The sequence below is a fragment of the Pan paniscus genome, chromosome 14, assembly GCF_029289425.2.
Source record: "Pan paniscus chromosome 14, NHGRI_mPanPan1-v2.0_pri, whole genome shotgun sequence".
In the NCBI taxonomy this organism is placed as follows: Eukaryota; Metazoa; Chordata; class Mammalia; order Primates; family Hominidae; genus Pan; species Pan paniscus.
Window position 1 is genome coordinate 91,691,423 of NC_073263.2, and position 15,718 is coordinate 91,707,140.

A 15,718-nucleotide genomic window follows, 5' to 3' on the forward strand; every position below is an offset into this window, starting at 1 on the left:
CACAATGTGCAGGTTAGTTACATATGTATACATGTGCCATGTTGGTGTGCTGCACCCATTAACTCGTCATTTAACATTAGATATATCTCCAAATGCTATCCCTCCCCCCTCCCCCCACCCCACAACAGTCCCCAGAGTGTGATGTTCCCCTTCCTGTGTCCATGTGTTCTCATCGTTCAATTCCCACCTATGAGTGAGAACATGCCGTGTTTGGTTTTTTGTCCTTGCAATAGTTTGCTGAGAATGATGGTTTCCAACTTCATCCATGTCCCTACAAAGGACATGAACTCACCATTTTTTATGGCTGCATAGTATTCCATGGTGTATATGTGCCACATTTTCTTAAACCAGTCTATCATTGTTGGACATTTGGGTTGGTTCCAAGTCTTTGCTATTTTCTGACGAGGAGAACTGAGTGAAATTCTGGGATTGAAAGTGGAACTCTTTCAGTCCTCTTTGCTGACTCAACTGCTAGAATTCTGAAAAGTGTAACTATAATCTTATAACCTTCAATTCATGAAGTCTAGACTCCAAATAATAGGAAACAAAAAAACATAAGAAAATAATTTAAAAATATTTTTTAAAAAATCTTCAAACTGAAGAATATGAAAAGTAGAAAGGGCATTATTAGGAACATACACAATGAATGAAAACGGTCTTGAACTAGGATACACCATCATGAAATTGATGATTTGGGACACAGACAAATTTCCGAAAAGTTTGCAGAGAAAGGATTAAAAAAAAATTGCTACATGCAATACATATAAAGCATTTAAATAGTGCTTGGAAGATGGTAAATACTGAACATATATATGTGTGTTTTTTTAGGTTTTTTTTTTTTTTTTTAAGACGGAGTCTCACTCTGTCGCCCAGGCTGAAGCGCAGTGGCACGATTTGGGCTCACTGCAAGCTCCGCCTCCCGGGTTCAGGCCATTCTCCCACCTCAGCCTCCAGAGTAGCTAGGACTACAGGTGCCCGCCACCACGCCCAGCTAATTTTATTTTTATGGCTTTAGTAGAGACAATGTGTGTGTTTTTAAAATAGTAGCAATAATATTAGTAATAGTAGTTATTGTAATATAAAGTATTTACAATGAAATATTTCTCAATGGAGAGCTGAGAAGTTACTTGTTTAGAATATCTGATATTATTTGGAATTGCTTAATACATAAAGGATTACTTGTGTTAAAATATATTTGCAATAATGTTTACTTTATCCATTAAGATTTTGAAATTAAAATGCACACAGTGTCATGTAGAGCAGTGTAAGATTGTATTTGTAAATTTATCTTTAAATTGCAGATATGGCTTTGCTAGCTCTTTGTAGAGATGAAATTGTTTCCTGCTAAAATCACCTGAGGATGAAATTAAACATATTTTAACTGGGCTGTACCCGTGGGAGGTCTCTGAAGAGTCTGTTTGTATAAGAAATGTATGAATTACTTTTCTTACCTCCTGAGGTGCTCCGTGATGATGACCTCTACTGAAAAAATATTAAGTGCTTTATAACTCCTTAGAACAGAGAAAGTTAAGAAAAAATACAGTGAATAAAATAAAACAAATTTAACCTTCAGAAAGGATTCAAATGAGAAGAGTTTTAGAATTTTTTTTTCACTTATGTAAGCCATTAAATATTAGTAAGAAAGCATGCTTTTAATAGAAGGGGTTGTCTTTGTGTGCATGTGCATATGTTAATTTAATTGCTTACAAAAAGAAAACCTCTAATTGTATCACAGCTGTTGACATCTGACATTCTCATTTTTAACATACATAAATATTAAATTTTGCTGCTTGAGTGCTACTTAAGAAAAAAATTACTTCCATGAATGGAATGACACTTAATTTTGCAAAACTTTAAAAAAAAGACATTCATAAAATACCAAAATATTAAGGTATCACTGAATATATTCATTTTGGTTTATAAGTTTACGCTATATTTTCCAAATCACAAACATTAGTACTTTTCTTATATGACTTGAAATCTTAATTTCTGCTAATCTATACAATGTTATATTACAATATTTCTATATTTACCAAATTGTTTCATTGAGAAAAATACATTATAATAGAGTTGGAAATTTTCTGAATTTCGTAGAGTCATGTCTCTACTTATGTAAAATTTAAATGATCTTATTACATTAATTTCTACTTTATAAAATGATAGCTATGATTTCTAATATTATAAATTAATATGCACTACAAACTGAGCAAGAAATATGGATTTCATGTAAATATGTTCCTTGCTTTTTATGATTCTTATGTTTTAAATATAGGATAACTATCTTACTTACTAAAAAGAATGCAATGAAATTAGCAATAATTTATATTTTAGAAAGTTCATATGGTACTTGCTATGGATTGGCCACCCAAATCTCATCTTGAATTGTAGCTTCCAAAATCCCCGTGTTTCATGGGAGTGACTCAGTGAGAAGTAATTGAATCATGGGGGCAGGTTTTTACTATTCTGTTCTTATGATAGTGAATATGTGTTATGAGATCTGATGGTTTTATAAAGGGCAATTTACCTGCAAATGCTCTCTTGCCTGCTGCCATGTAAGGCATGTTTTTGCTCCTCCTTCACCTTCCACCATGATTGTGAGGTATCCCCAGTGATGTGAAACTGTGAGCCCATTAAACTTCTTTTTTCTTATAAATTACTGAGTCTCAGGTATATCTTTATTAGCAGTGTGAGGACAGACTAATACAGTATTTTTTCCTTAAAAAAGACACTTTATCAAGGTGAATGTCTTAGAGATCTGCTGTACAGCCTAGCGCCTCTAGTTAGGAATACTGTAACATATATTTAACATTTTAATGAAATAATACTCCTTATGTAGTGTTCTCATCACAAAGCATAATAATAATGAATAAAGAGAGAGAAAACTTTTGGAAGTGAAGGAGACGTTTACAGCATGTATTGTGATAACTTCTCAGGTATAGACTTGTCTCCAAACTCAAGTTGTATACATTAAATATGTACAGCATTTTGTATAACAATCACATCTCAATAAAGTCATTTGCACAATAACATAATAATTCTAATTATTCCCATTTTTCCTCAAATTCAGAATAAGGCTGCTGTTTTATTGTGCTCAATATGTCATCCTTTAAAAACTATTATATCAACAACATAGCAAGTAAGTATTTGTAAGTCTTACATATCAATGCCTTCCTACAAATGGAATTTTAAGAAATACTGTACAAAATTGTTGTACCATAAAACTTCTGTGAATGAGACTGAACTAGAAAAAACTATTTTAAAATTCACATGCGACAAAAAAGGAGCCCAAATAGCCAAGGCAGTCCTAAGCAAAAAGAACAAAGCTAGAGGCATCACGCTCCCCAACTTCAAACTATGCTACAGGGGTATGACAGTAACCAAAACACCATGGTACTTGCACAAGGACAGACACATTAAACCAATGGAACAGAATAGGGAACTCAGAAATAAGACTGCATATATACAACTATCTGATCTTCGACAAATCTGACAAAAACAAGCAATGGGAAAAGGTTTTCCTATTCAGTAAATGGTTCCCTATTCAATAAATGGTGCTGGGATGACTGGCTAGCCATATGCAAAAAATTGAAACTGGACCTCTTCCTTACAGCATCTACAAAAATTCACGCAAAGTGGGTTAAAAACTTAAATGTAAAACCAAAAGCTATAAAAACCCTGGAAGACCACCTAGGCAATACCATTCAGGACATAGGCATGAGCAAAGGTTTCATGATGAAAACACCAAAAGTAATTGCACCAAAAGCAAAAATTGACAAATGGGATTTAATTAAACTAAAGAACTTCTGCACAGCAAAAGAAACTATCAACAGAGTAAACAGACAACCTACAGAATGGAAGAAAATTTTTGCAAACTATGCATCTGACAAAGGTCTAATATCTAGCATCTCTAAGGAATTTAAACAAATATACAAGAAAAAATCAACCGCATTAAAAAAGTGGGCAAAGGACATAAACAGACACTTCTCAAAAGAAGACATACATACAACCAGCAATCATATGAAAAAAAGCTAAACATATCTGATCATTAGAGAAAGACAAATGAAAACCACAATGAAATACCATCCCACACCAGCCAGATGAATAGTATTAAAAAGCCAAAAAGTTACAGATGCTGTCATGGTTGTGGAGAAAAATGAACACTTTTCACTGCTGGTGGGAGTGTAAATCAGTTTAACTATTATGGAAGACAATGTGGCAATTTCTCAAAGACGTAAAAGCAGAAATACCATTTGACCCGGAAGTCCCATTACTAGGGATACAGCCAAAGAAGCGTAAATTGTTCTGTTATAAAGACACATGCATGTGTATGTTCATTGCAGCACTATTCACAACAGCAAAGACATGGAATCAACCCAAATGCTCATCAGTGATACTCTGGATAAAGAAAATGTGGTACATAAACACCATGGAATACTATGCGTCATAAAAAAGAATGGGAATATGTCCTTTGCAGGGACATGGATGGAGCTGGAGGCATAATCCTTAGCAAAGTAACACAGGAACAGAAAACCAAATACCACATGTTCTTACTTATACCTGGGAGCTAAATGATAAGAAAACATAGACACATAGAGGGTAATAACAGACACTGGGAACTTTCATATGGTAGAGGGTGGCAGAAGGGAGATAACTGGGAAAAATAACTAATGGACACTAGGCTTAATAACTGGGCGATGAAATAATTTGTACATCAAACCCCTTTGACACGTTTGCCTATGTAACAAACCTGCACATATACCCCAAACTGAAAAGTTAAAAAAAATGTGAATGAAATATGGCATATGGAATCCTAAAATGTAAATTATAGAGAAAAGTGTAAAATACACATATTTGCACAAGCTCCATTTATATAGAAATTATCTGAAGGTAAACACAAACTGAGGTGTCAGTGAAGTATTTGTGATGATGTACAAAATAAAATAAAAAACGTAAAGATTGTAAAGTTCTAGTAGAAAGAAATAAGATCAAATTTAGTAGCCTATACAATGCAGGAATGGGCAGGAATGAGTTTTCCATGACAGGTAGGACACTTTATCTTGCAGCCCCTAGAAACTTTCAGGAGTGGCGGTGACACATGTAAAGAATAATTAGGGTCAGACATGGTGGCGCACTCCTGTAACCCCAGTACTTTGAGGGGCTTAAGAGGGCAGATCACTTGAAGCCAGGAGTTTGAGACCAGCCTGGTGAACATGGTGAAACCCCATCTCCACTAAAAATACAAAAAATTTAGTTGGGTATGGTGGTGCATTCCTGCAATCCCAGTTACTCAGGTGGCTGAGGTGGGAGAATCACTTGAACTGCAGAGGCAGAAGTTGCAGTGAGCCAAGATTGTGCCACAGCACTCCAGCCCAGGTGACAGAGTGAGATTCCACCTCAAAAAAAAAAAAAAAAAAAAGATAAAAATTAAATCATGAGATTATTTTACATGGAGATATTCAAGATAAGGTAATCAAACTAGAAAATACTTGCATTAAGAGGTATTAGTCTGTTTTCATGCTGCTAATAAAGGCATACCCAAGACCGGGTAATTTATAAAGCAAAGAGGTTTAATTGACTCAGTTCCATATGGCGAGGGAAGCCTCACAATCATGGCAGAAGATGAAAAGAGAGCGAAGGGACTTGTTACATGGTAGTGGGCAAGAGAGAGAGCCTAGCAAAAGGGGAAACCCCTTGTAAAACATCAAATCTCATGAGACTTATTCACGACCATGAGAACAGTATGGGGGGAAATCGCTTCCATTATTCAATTGTCTCCTACTGGGTCCCTCCCACAAGATGTGGGAATTATTGGAGGTACAATTCAAGACGAGATTTGGGTAGGGACACAGGCAAACCATATCAGAGGTAAATAGGTAAAAAAGCAAAGTAAAACAAAACAACAATAATAAAACTGTAGCTTTGGAGATACAGAATCAGCAGTCAGATAATTAAGAGAATGGCAGAGGCTGAATCTTTGTCAACCATATTATCCAAATTGCATTAATCAAGTGTTAGAAACATGGACATAGATTTGGTAAGACCATGTGATATATTACATAAAACTGACAGACTAACAAAGAGCAGCCTTGTTAGAACAGCTAAGGAGGTATCAGTGCACTGTATATAAAGTCTTTTTAATGATCAATAATATTTTATATTGTCACATCTGAGATTATGTATTAGATTGGAAATACTTAATAGAAAGGCAATCTTTATGCAGATATTAATGATAAATAAACAGGGTTTTAAAATCTGGGATATCATACAGAGCAGGTGATTGGGAAACTTAGTTGAGAATTACACACACACACACACATATACACACAAACACACACAAACACAAGTACACATGGTGGTAAATGTAATCTGGCTGTTAAGAATGTTCACTGATAATCAACTAATAGCCAGAAGAACTTTGCATTGTACAGTGTCCTGCTAAAGGCAAATAACACACATTTAGATATATTTTTATCACTACAAACACCACATAATGTCCATGATGGCAGAAATGTTTGTCTTTGTGTGTGTGTGTGTGTGTGTGTGTGTGTGTGTGTGTGTGTGTGTGTGTGTGACAGGATCTAACTCTGTTACCCAGACTGGAGTACAGTGGCATGATTATAGCTTATTGCAGCCTTGGCTTGCAGAGCTCAAGTGATCCTCCTTTCTCAGCCTCCTGAGTAGCTGTGATTACAGGTGTGAGTCACCAGGTGTGATGGCTCATGCCTGTAATCCCAGCACTTTGAGAGGCTAAGGAGGGCAGATCACGAGGTCAAGAGATTGAGACCAGCCTGGCCAACATGAAGAAACCCCATCTCTACTAAAAATACAAAAATTACCTGGGCGTGGTGGTGCGCCTGTAGTCACAGCTACTCAGGAGGCTGACGGAGGCGAATCACTTGAACCTGGGAGGTGGAGGTTGCAGTGAGCCGAGATCGCACCACTGCACTCCAGCCTGGCGACTGAGAAATATTCTGTCTCAAAAAACAAACAAACAAACAAACAAAACAATGTAGAGAAAGGGTCTCGATATTTTGCCCAAGCTGGTCTCAAACTCCTGACCTCAAGCATTTGTCCCACCTTGGACTCCCAAGTTCTGGGACTATATGCATAAGCCACCATGCCTGGCCAGAAACGTTTGTCTTTTTACACTGCTGTACCCCTAGGACCAAGAACAGTACCAGAAATGAGGTATGTACTCAAAGTACTATTTCTTGTAATAAATGGCAGAGGCTATAAACATTAGCCATATTAACAAGAGATAGTTTAGACTAACACAGGCATCTGATAATATAAGAATAGAACAAAGTACCTGAAAAGATTTGGGAAGTGAAATAGAAAATATAGAACTAAGGCTATGATTGTGAGGGGTATAGACAAGAGGTCATAGTACAAGCAGCACAGTTGATTTGTTCATTAATTACACAGATTACTAGGCCAGGGACACTTCTAACAATACAACGAAAATGTAAAAGGTTGAATTTGACCCAGACACTCAGTAGTTATACAGGCGTTTTAGCAGCAAAGCAATACATGATTTTCAGGAGATCACATGTTTTTCTAACAGCTTTCGTCAACTTTGAAGAGGGTCACAGGACACCTTTTGTTGGTTAATACAAGGGACTTAGATGCTTCCTGATAATATAGTGGTGTTCTTAGGACCTGAGACTCAGAACCCTGGCTGGACTTGTAGTGGTAAGAACAAAGTTAAATATTAATGAATAGTAGAGAGCTTGAGTTTTGTGAAATAAATGGAAATTGTATTCCAATTAGGTAAAATTATGTGAGAAAACTGAACAGTTTAGGAAACATAAAGTGTATTCAAGACTCAGGATTAAAAGTACCATATTAAAGAAGAAAAATAAGTTATGCTCAATGAATTTAATTCATTCAGTGATCTCCCAAGTCCCCAGATTCAGCAAAATTTTATTGAAAACAAATTTGAAGCAGCCTCAAGAAAACGGAAGCCTGGAAAATCCCGCCCCTGGTTTTGCCAATTGTGTAGAACTCTGTTTTCCAAAGCTACTTACTTGAAATAAGACTTCTGATTTAAAGAAAGTTTAAGGGGGCTTTTCTATTATAAAAAATAATTTTCTACTAAGTTGAGAAACATGCTATAAATTATGATAATAATTGTTTTTATGGAGTTTGATACATATTTTCTGACCATAATTTAAATTAAATTAGGCTGTTGTGGATAAAAATATTAAAAATGCCCTAGGAGATGTGTAAATGGGTCTATAATATTCAAAGAGAAAAGACTGATTAAGATAGCACGGTTGAGTAAATTTAACTTTCTAAGCTCAACGAAAATTTCCCAACATAAAATGTTTTTTAAATTCTATACGAAATTATAAAATCAAGATAAAACCATTAAAGTACAAAGTCTAATGCTGAAAATCTATTTTAAAAGCTACAATAGTTTCCTTAGGTTTTAGGTATAATAAATAAAATTCATGGCAATTTAAACTGTAGAGACTTGCAGAGATTCAGAGAAGTGTAGATTGAAGTAAGTACCACCCACACACCTTCCTGTGGATTTGCGTCTATAGGGGAAAAAATGGGAATAGTTATCTGTATCAAGTGTTAACATTTTTAAAGGTCAGAGAGTGAAGATTTTTGATTCTTTGGCCATGTGGTCTCTGTTACAACTACTTGATACTGCTGTTGCAGTATGAGAGCATCCACAGACAATACATCATTTTAGGTGTGGTTGTGTGTCAATAAAATGTATTTACAATAATGCAGATGAAGCCAGATCTCACACATGGGCTATAGATTGTCCATTCTCAATGTATAGGAATGGTTCCAAATTGGTTGATTATGCATTAAATGTTTCCCAGTATTTTGTGAAGGAAAACACAATGAGTAATGAGGTTGTATGGGGAGATTTGAATTAGGAGATGTGATTGAGAAAGGCTTTAAAATTAGGAAGAAATGGCTAGGGAAGAAACAGGAGCAAAGACTATATCATGCAAAAAATTAGAGCAAAATGTGGTAATAAAATTTAAGCTATATTACCATATAATTTCATCCAGTTGCCAAAGGAAATTTTTGATGAAGAACAAGAGAAAAAAGGGTTGGTCATGGATATTTCATCCTATTTAAAAAATAAAATGTGTAATCTCTGTTATAATAAATTGCCAGAACTTTAACAGTAACACTGCTGTTTTTCTAAGAATTTTTTCTCCTATCTCAATGACATTTTTTACCTAAACGGCAACACCTTGACAGTCAACATTTGCGGTATCTAAATATGAAGACCCACTACCTCAGCCATGGGGTAAGATTTAGTGGTTACTCAGAAACTATCACAGAATCAGTGATTTCTTTTCTTTTCAGGCCTTAATCTGGAATTCACTTTTTGTAGAAGAAGAAGATAAAAGCCTCCACAGCAGAAGGGGCAGAACAGGTTTAGTTCAGCTCCGGAATAGAGCGGTAGTTGACCAGAAAACAGAGCCTTCAGTGTAGATCAGCACAGAGCAGAGCTACAGCATCACAGTCACAGAGGGGAGAGGTCACATCTACGGTAATCAATAAATGGCAACAGTGTAATTTTGGAAGAAGCAACCTGCTGTAACACAATCTAGAAAACATTCATGCTTATAATAAAGTCCATGTAATTGCAACAGATAGGAGAAAATGGGGTTTCAGAAAGCAGTAAGTTCTCCGAAACAAGACACTGGCAGGAGGAAGTCTATTAATCTCTGTTAGGATTCTCATAGAGTACACAGAGAGGATCAGCAGAATAAATGAATGAAGAAAGACAACCACAACTGGGGACAGACCAACAAGACACAGTTTCCTTAATTACACAGGGCTTAAGACTTTCACATGGTTCTGACCAAGATGGCTGTAAGGTTCCCCTCAGCTTGACTCAACTTTAGACTATTTTCTTCTTGACTTGAAGGGATCTGATGTCTCTTTTATTAGATTACTTTGCCTTTTGGATTAAAACACACCAGTTATATTTATATTTATGAGTTCATAATGTTATTATACCAAAAACAAATCATGGTAATTAATGTTATTCAAACATCATCATTGAAGAAAGCTTTGTAGATAAACTCATCATATTAAAACCTCTAAGTAAAGAGATGTGTGTAAACATTTTTCATGCCTTTTCTATACACACTGAACTTGGTGATAACCAAACAGTTTGTGAAGGAAAGTTAATTTTCATAAAACTATTATAGCTACTATCTGAAAATAGAAGAACAGAGTTGGAGTATCACATTTGGGCCATCCCCAGTAATATAATGAATTAAAGCTACAGTCATCAATAACTGCTAACATTTCAAAAAGAAAAACAGAAATCAGGAAGTATACAACACAGCCTAAGAAATGTTTATGCCAAACAATTAAACCTGAATCTAATTAAACATTTAAATGTTATTGATAGGAAATACAGGGGGACAGATGTTAGCAGACAACTCAGGAATGCAATGAGCAAGTCTTATAGCATGGAAAAGTTTAAATGGCAAATAATTCATTTTTTTCCCAATAAAACAACTGAAAGAACAAACATATACAGGAGACAACTAGTATATTAAAATAGTTTTAAGAAATATGTCAGTGTAATTGCAGCATATGGATTTTGTTTGGATCTTGATTTAAATAAATAAGCTTATAAAATGAATTTATAAAAAAGTATATTAAGAAATTATTTTTAAAGTATGGAATTAGTATGGTTGGTTTTTTAGAGATATGAATGTGGAATTTGACTATGAATTATATATTAGATAGTTTCAATATTAATTATTGATTGTGATAATTGTAGTATGGGTAGTAAGAGGATATCTCTATTTTAAGGAGATATTTGCTAAAATACTAATGGAGAAGTATCAGGATATGTACAAATTACTTTCAGGTGGCTTAGAAAGAAAACTTTTAAAATGGCAGTGCTAATTTGGAAAATGGGTAACATGAATGCCCATCAAAACCTTAGTCTCTAACTAGGCCTTTCAATAGAAAATATAGGGATTCCAGTTGAGTGAGAGGAAGTACAACCACTTCTCTCTACCTCTTCCAAGTAATGCCACTAAAAGTACCTGGAAGAATGCATGGAGGTACTGCTGGAGGACTTAGAAGTAAATAGTAGTAGGGAGATTAAAGACAAAAACTAGTTTCAAAGTAACATGAGACTCAATGTGACTTCGCCTATATTTTTCCTCCAGTGTGTCCTAGCCAGTCCTATGACAGAATGAAATGCAGAACTGGACATTTGCACAGACAGAGAGAGCTTCAGAAGCAGCAGGAAAGCCAAACACAGAAATAAAAAATATTGCTTAGATCTACTTACATGTTGAATCCAAAAAAAGTCAAATACATGGAAGCAGAGAGTAGAAAAGTGGTTGCCAAGGGTAGGAATGTGAGAAGAAGTGGAGAGATGGTCAACGGGTAAAACACTGTGGTTATATAGAGTAAATAGGCCTAGAGACTGAATGCATAGCATGATGAATACAGTTAATAATACTGTAACATATACTGGAAATTTGCAAAGAGAGTAGACTTCAAATGCTTTCACCAAAAAAATTACTAACAATAATTATGTGAGGAGGTAGATATGTTCATTTGCTTCAGTTTAGTAATGATTTCATGGTGTGTGTGTGTGTGTGTGTGTGTATGTACATAATAAAACATCATGTTGTACACCTTAAATATATACAAATTTTATTAAATATATAAATATAAAAAAGTAAAAAACAAAAATTATGAGGCAGAAAACCAATAGGGCATTGTATAATGCATAAATTAGTCTAGCATCATTTAAGCCACTGATCAATTTTAAATTATGAAATGTGGAGCGATTAGATTGTATGTAACTTATGATGCAATACGAGAAGTACCTCAGTGCTACCTCTAAATATTTTTCCTTGCACATAAAGTCTGAATGTACCCCAAACTCTAGATCTAACTACTAATTTAAACTGTTAGCATAGACACTTAAACAAAACTACAATAAAGCAATTGGCCATATTCATAGTGTAGGACATTTTTATAAGGAAAATAACCTAATTTATCAAAAAAAAAAAAAATCAATGGCTTCAAAAAGGAGGGCTGGGGTTAAGGCTTAAGCTTAAGACCTGAAATTGAAAAACTGCTAAAAGAAAACGTAGGGGAACAGCCATGACATTTATGTGGGCAATGATTTTTTTGGATATAATCCCAAAGCACAAGCAACAAAAGCAAGAGTGGGCAACTGGGATTACAACAAACAAATAAAGCTTTTGCAAAGTGAAAGAAAAAATAAATTAAAGAGACAATCTATAAAATAAAGAGAAACTATTTTCAAACCATACATCTGATATGGGGTTATTAATGAAAAAGGAAATATAAAAAAACCAAGAATACCAATAAACTTACTTTTTTTAATGGGCAAAGGATTAGAATTGAAATTTCCCAAAGAAGACTTACAAATAACATACGTGTGTGTGTTTTTTACCTAACACCTGTTAGAACAGCTATTATCAAAAAGATGAAAGATAACAAGTATTGGTGAGAATGTAGAGAAAAGGGAACTCTGGCACACAATTTGTGTGAATGTAAATCAGTACAGCCATTATGGAAAACAGTATGAAGAGCCTCCAAAAATTAAAAATAGAACTACCATACAAGCCAGCTATCCCACTACTGGGTATATATCTGAAGGGAATGAAATCAGTATGTACAAGAGATCTCTGTATTCCCATGTTGATTGTAGCATTATTCACAATAACTGGGCTGTGGAAACCAATTATATTAATTAAGAAAGATAGAATGAGAGGAAGGAATGTAATGAGGGATAAAGGAAAAAGGAAGGAAGGAAGAAAAAACGTAAGAGAGAAAAAGAGACCGAGAAAGAGAATAGGAAAAAAATGTATTATTAAGAATACCATGTCTGTCCTTTCTACATTTTTTCCCACTTCTTTTCTGCCAGGCTAGAAAAGGAATCACTGGAGAAAGGCAATAGAACCAAGTACTGATATGGGCCTGGTCCATGATGTTAGTGAGACTTGTGCTGCCACAAGGTAGGAGACTCACTAAAAGAGAGTGTGAGGGTGTGCTCTGTGGTATGAGCAGAACAGCTTAAGAATGCATTTCGGTTGCTGTGAGTCCCCAATAAACTGTGAAAAGCAGCCAGACGGTTGTCCGTGTTGTAAAGAGTTAGATGAATACACACGGTGAGTTAACTAGGAGATTCCTCCATGCCTAGCCCAGTAGAAATGGTATGGACTCAATGGATCTGAAATCAGAAATTTTCTCTTCTATCACATAGTGTTTGGGCTTGAGAAGGGACTGTCACCCTGACTGGGACTGCATTTACCATATATATTCTGCAAAAGCCCTGACATGACTGTGCTAAAACTAAGTTAGTGAGATTGTGTTTCTGCTACTAAACTGTCCAACAAATTCCAGAGATTAAAGTTATGTTATCCAGATAACTGTTTCCCAGAGAATAAACTGCTAACACTTAGTATATGAAATTTGACCTGATAGAGTTTTAGGGTGAAAAAGTGCAGGTAAATGCTTAAATTTTTTTTTGAGATGGAGTATTGCTCTGTCTATCTACCACCTGTGGATCCCGAGAAGCTGATTGATTCTTTAGAGTGGATGGATTATGGCCGAGTAAATGATATCATGCCAAAGTTGATAGGAGACAGACCTGACACATACATATACACAAAAGCATTGGCAGAATATGTTGTACAACAAGAAGGAGCAAAGCTAAATGTGGAGATTGTAAGGCCGTCTATTGTTGGTGCCAGTTGGAAAGAACTTTCCAGGATGGATTGATAACTTTAATGGACCAAGTGGTCTCTTTATTGTGGCAGGGAAAGGAATTCTTTGAACAATGCGTGTCTCCAATAATGCCCTTGAAGATCTTGTTCCTGTAGATGTAGTTGTCAACAAGAGTCTTGTGGCAGCCTGGTATTCTGGAGTTAATAGAACAAGAAACCTCATGTCATATAATTGTACAACAGATAGCACTAATCATTTCCACTGGGGTGACGTTTAATACCATGTAATTTCTACTTTCAAGAGGAATCCTCTCGAACAGGCCTTCAGATGGCCCAATGTAAATCTAACCTCCAATCACCTTTTATATCATTACTGGATTGCCGTAAGCCATAAGGCCTCAGCATTCCTGGATGATATCTACCTCAGGATGACTGGAAGAAGCCCAAGGATGATGAAAACAATAATTCATCTTCACAAAGCTGTGATGTTACTTGAGTATTTCACAAGTAATTCTTGGGTTTGGAATACTGACAATGTCAATATGTTAATGAATCAACTAAACCTTGAAGATAAAAAGACTTTCAATATTGATGTACGGCAGTTACATTAGGCAGAATATATAGAGAACTACTGCATGGGAACTGAGAAGTACATATTGAATAAAGAAACGTCTGGCCTCCCTGCAGTCAGAAAACGTCTGAACAAGTTGCGTAATATACCTTATGATTTTAATACTATCCTTGTGATCCTCATCTGACACATTTTTATTGCAAGACCACAAATGGCAAGAAACATCTGATACTTTGTGGTTAGTCTGTGTTACAAGTTTCTGTCATAGTTTCAAGCATCCAGCACTATGAGATACTGAAGACCAAGAACTCAGCATTTGAACATCTATGCCTGTGGTGGTCTAAATGCACAAAATGTAAAATGTACTTAAGTCATTTCACCTTTTTTCATGACATTAAACCATCTTAGATTGGAGTGTGAAGTAAATTATGGTACATTTTATGTAACATTTTAATGTTTATGCTCATAAAACCTAGTGAACACACTGTGTTTTGCCAGCTCTAATCTACAATAGCTACCAAAACCATGACTTAATATTTTGAGCCCTAGAAGAAAGGGGTGGGATGAAGGCAAGAGTGGGGAAATGGGAACACTAACCAGTATAACTGCAATTCTGGAACATAATTAAAATATGCCTGAACATATAGTGAATTTCTAATTCTAATGTTCAGTGCAATGGAAGATATTTATTTGGACAGTAATACTAGCTAAGTTGGTATATATTTGATTCTTCAGTGTCTGATTTTTTCATTAGTTGAAGTGGGTTTTAATTTTGTTAAAATTATAACCAACCTATTTTCACATCATCCTGTAAGTTAAATGATATCAAACATGAAAGACATGTTCTCATTTTTCTTTTCTGATTAAATGTCTGATGCATATCATTTTTCTATAAGCAATCAGCTGCTTTTAAAATCAGAATGCTATGTTACTCTAGTGACTGTACTGGTTCTGAATGGGTTTGAGAATCCACATCAACAACATATGCTACGTGTTTTTTTGATGGAAAGTGAAAACAAATTCAGTAAAACTGTTACTATCAAAAAGAATAGAAATACAGTTTTCTTGCCCACATTATGATCAAATACAAATCCTGTGAAATTGTGTTTATGTTTTGAAGCAGGAGGATTTCTTAAGACTTTGTTGGAAGTGGGAGCATTCACCATACTTGTGTTCTCCTCCCTGTATAAATTTTATTCATAGGACTTTAAAAAGGCTTGTGCTATCTTTCTGATGAAAACTGAAAGTGTGTTATTATGGAAGAATGTATTTGCAGGTAGTAATAACATTAAGAAAATGTTCTCATGTGTAAACACATACTAATTTTGACCTTGAAAGATGAATTCCTTCAAGAAAAAATAAAATAATGCATAAGATAATGTGTATGAAATTAAATAAAAGACTTTATTTACATACCACATAAAGTAGC

The 15,718-nt window shown here is 35.1% G+C and overlaps 1 pseudogene; it reads left to right on the forward strand.

Annotated features, from left to right (window-relative positions):
• The first annotated feature begins 13,524 nt into the window (after positions 1-13,524).
• LOC100972588 (fatty acyl-CoA reductase 1-like) lies at positions 13,525-14,587 on the forward strand (annotated as a pseudogene).
• Positions 14,588-15,718: the final 1,131 nt, after the last annotated feature.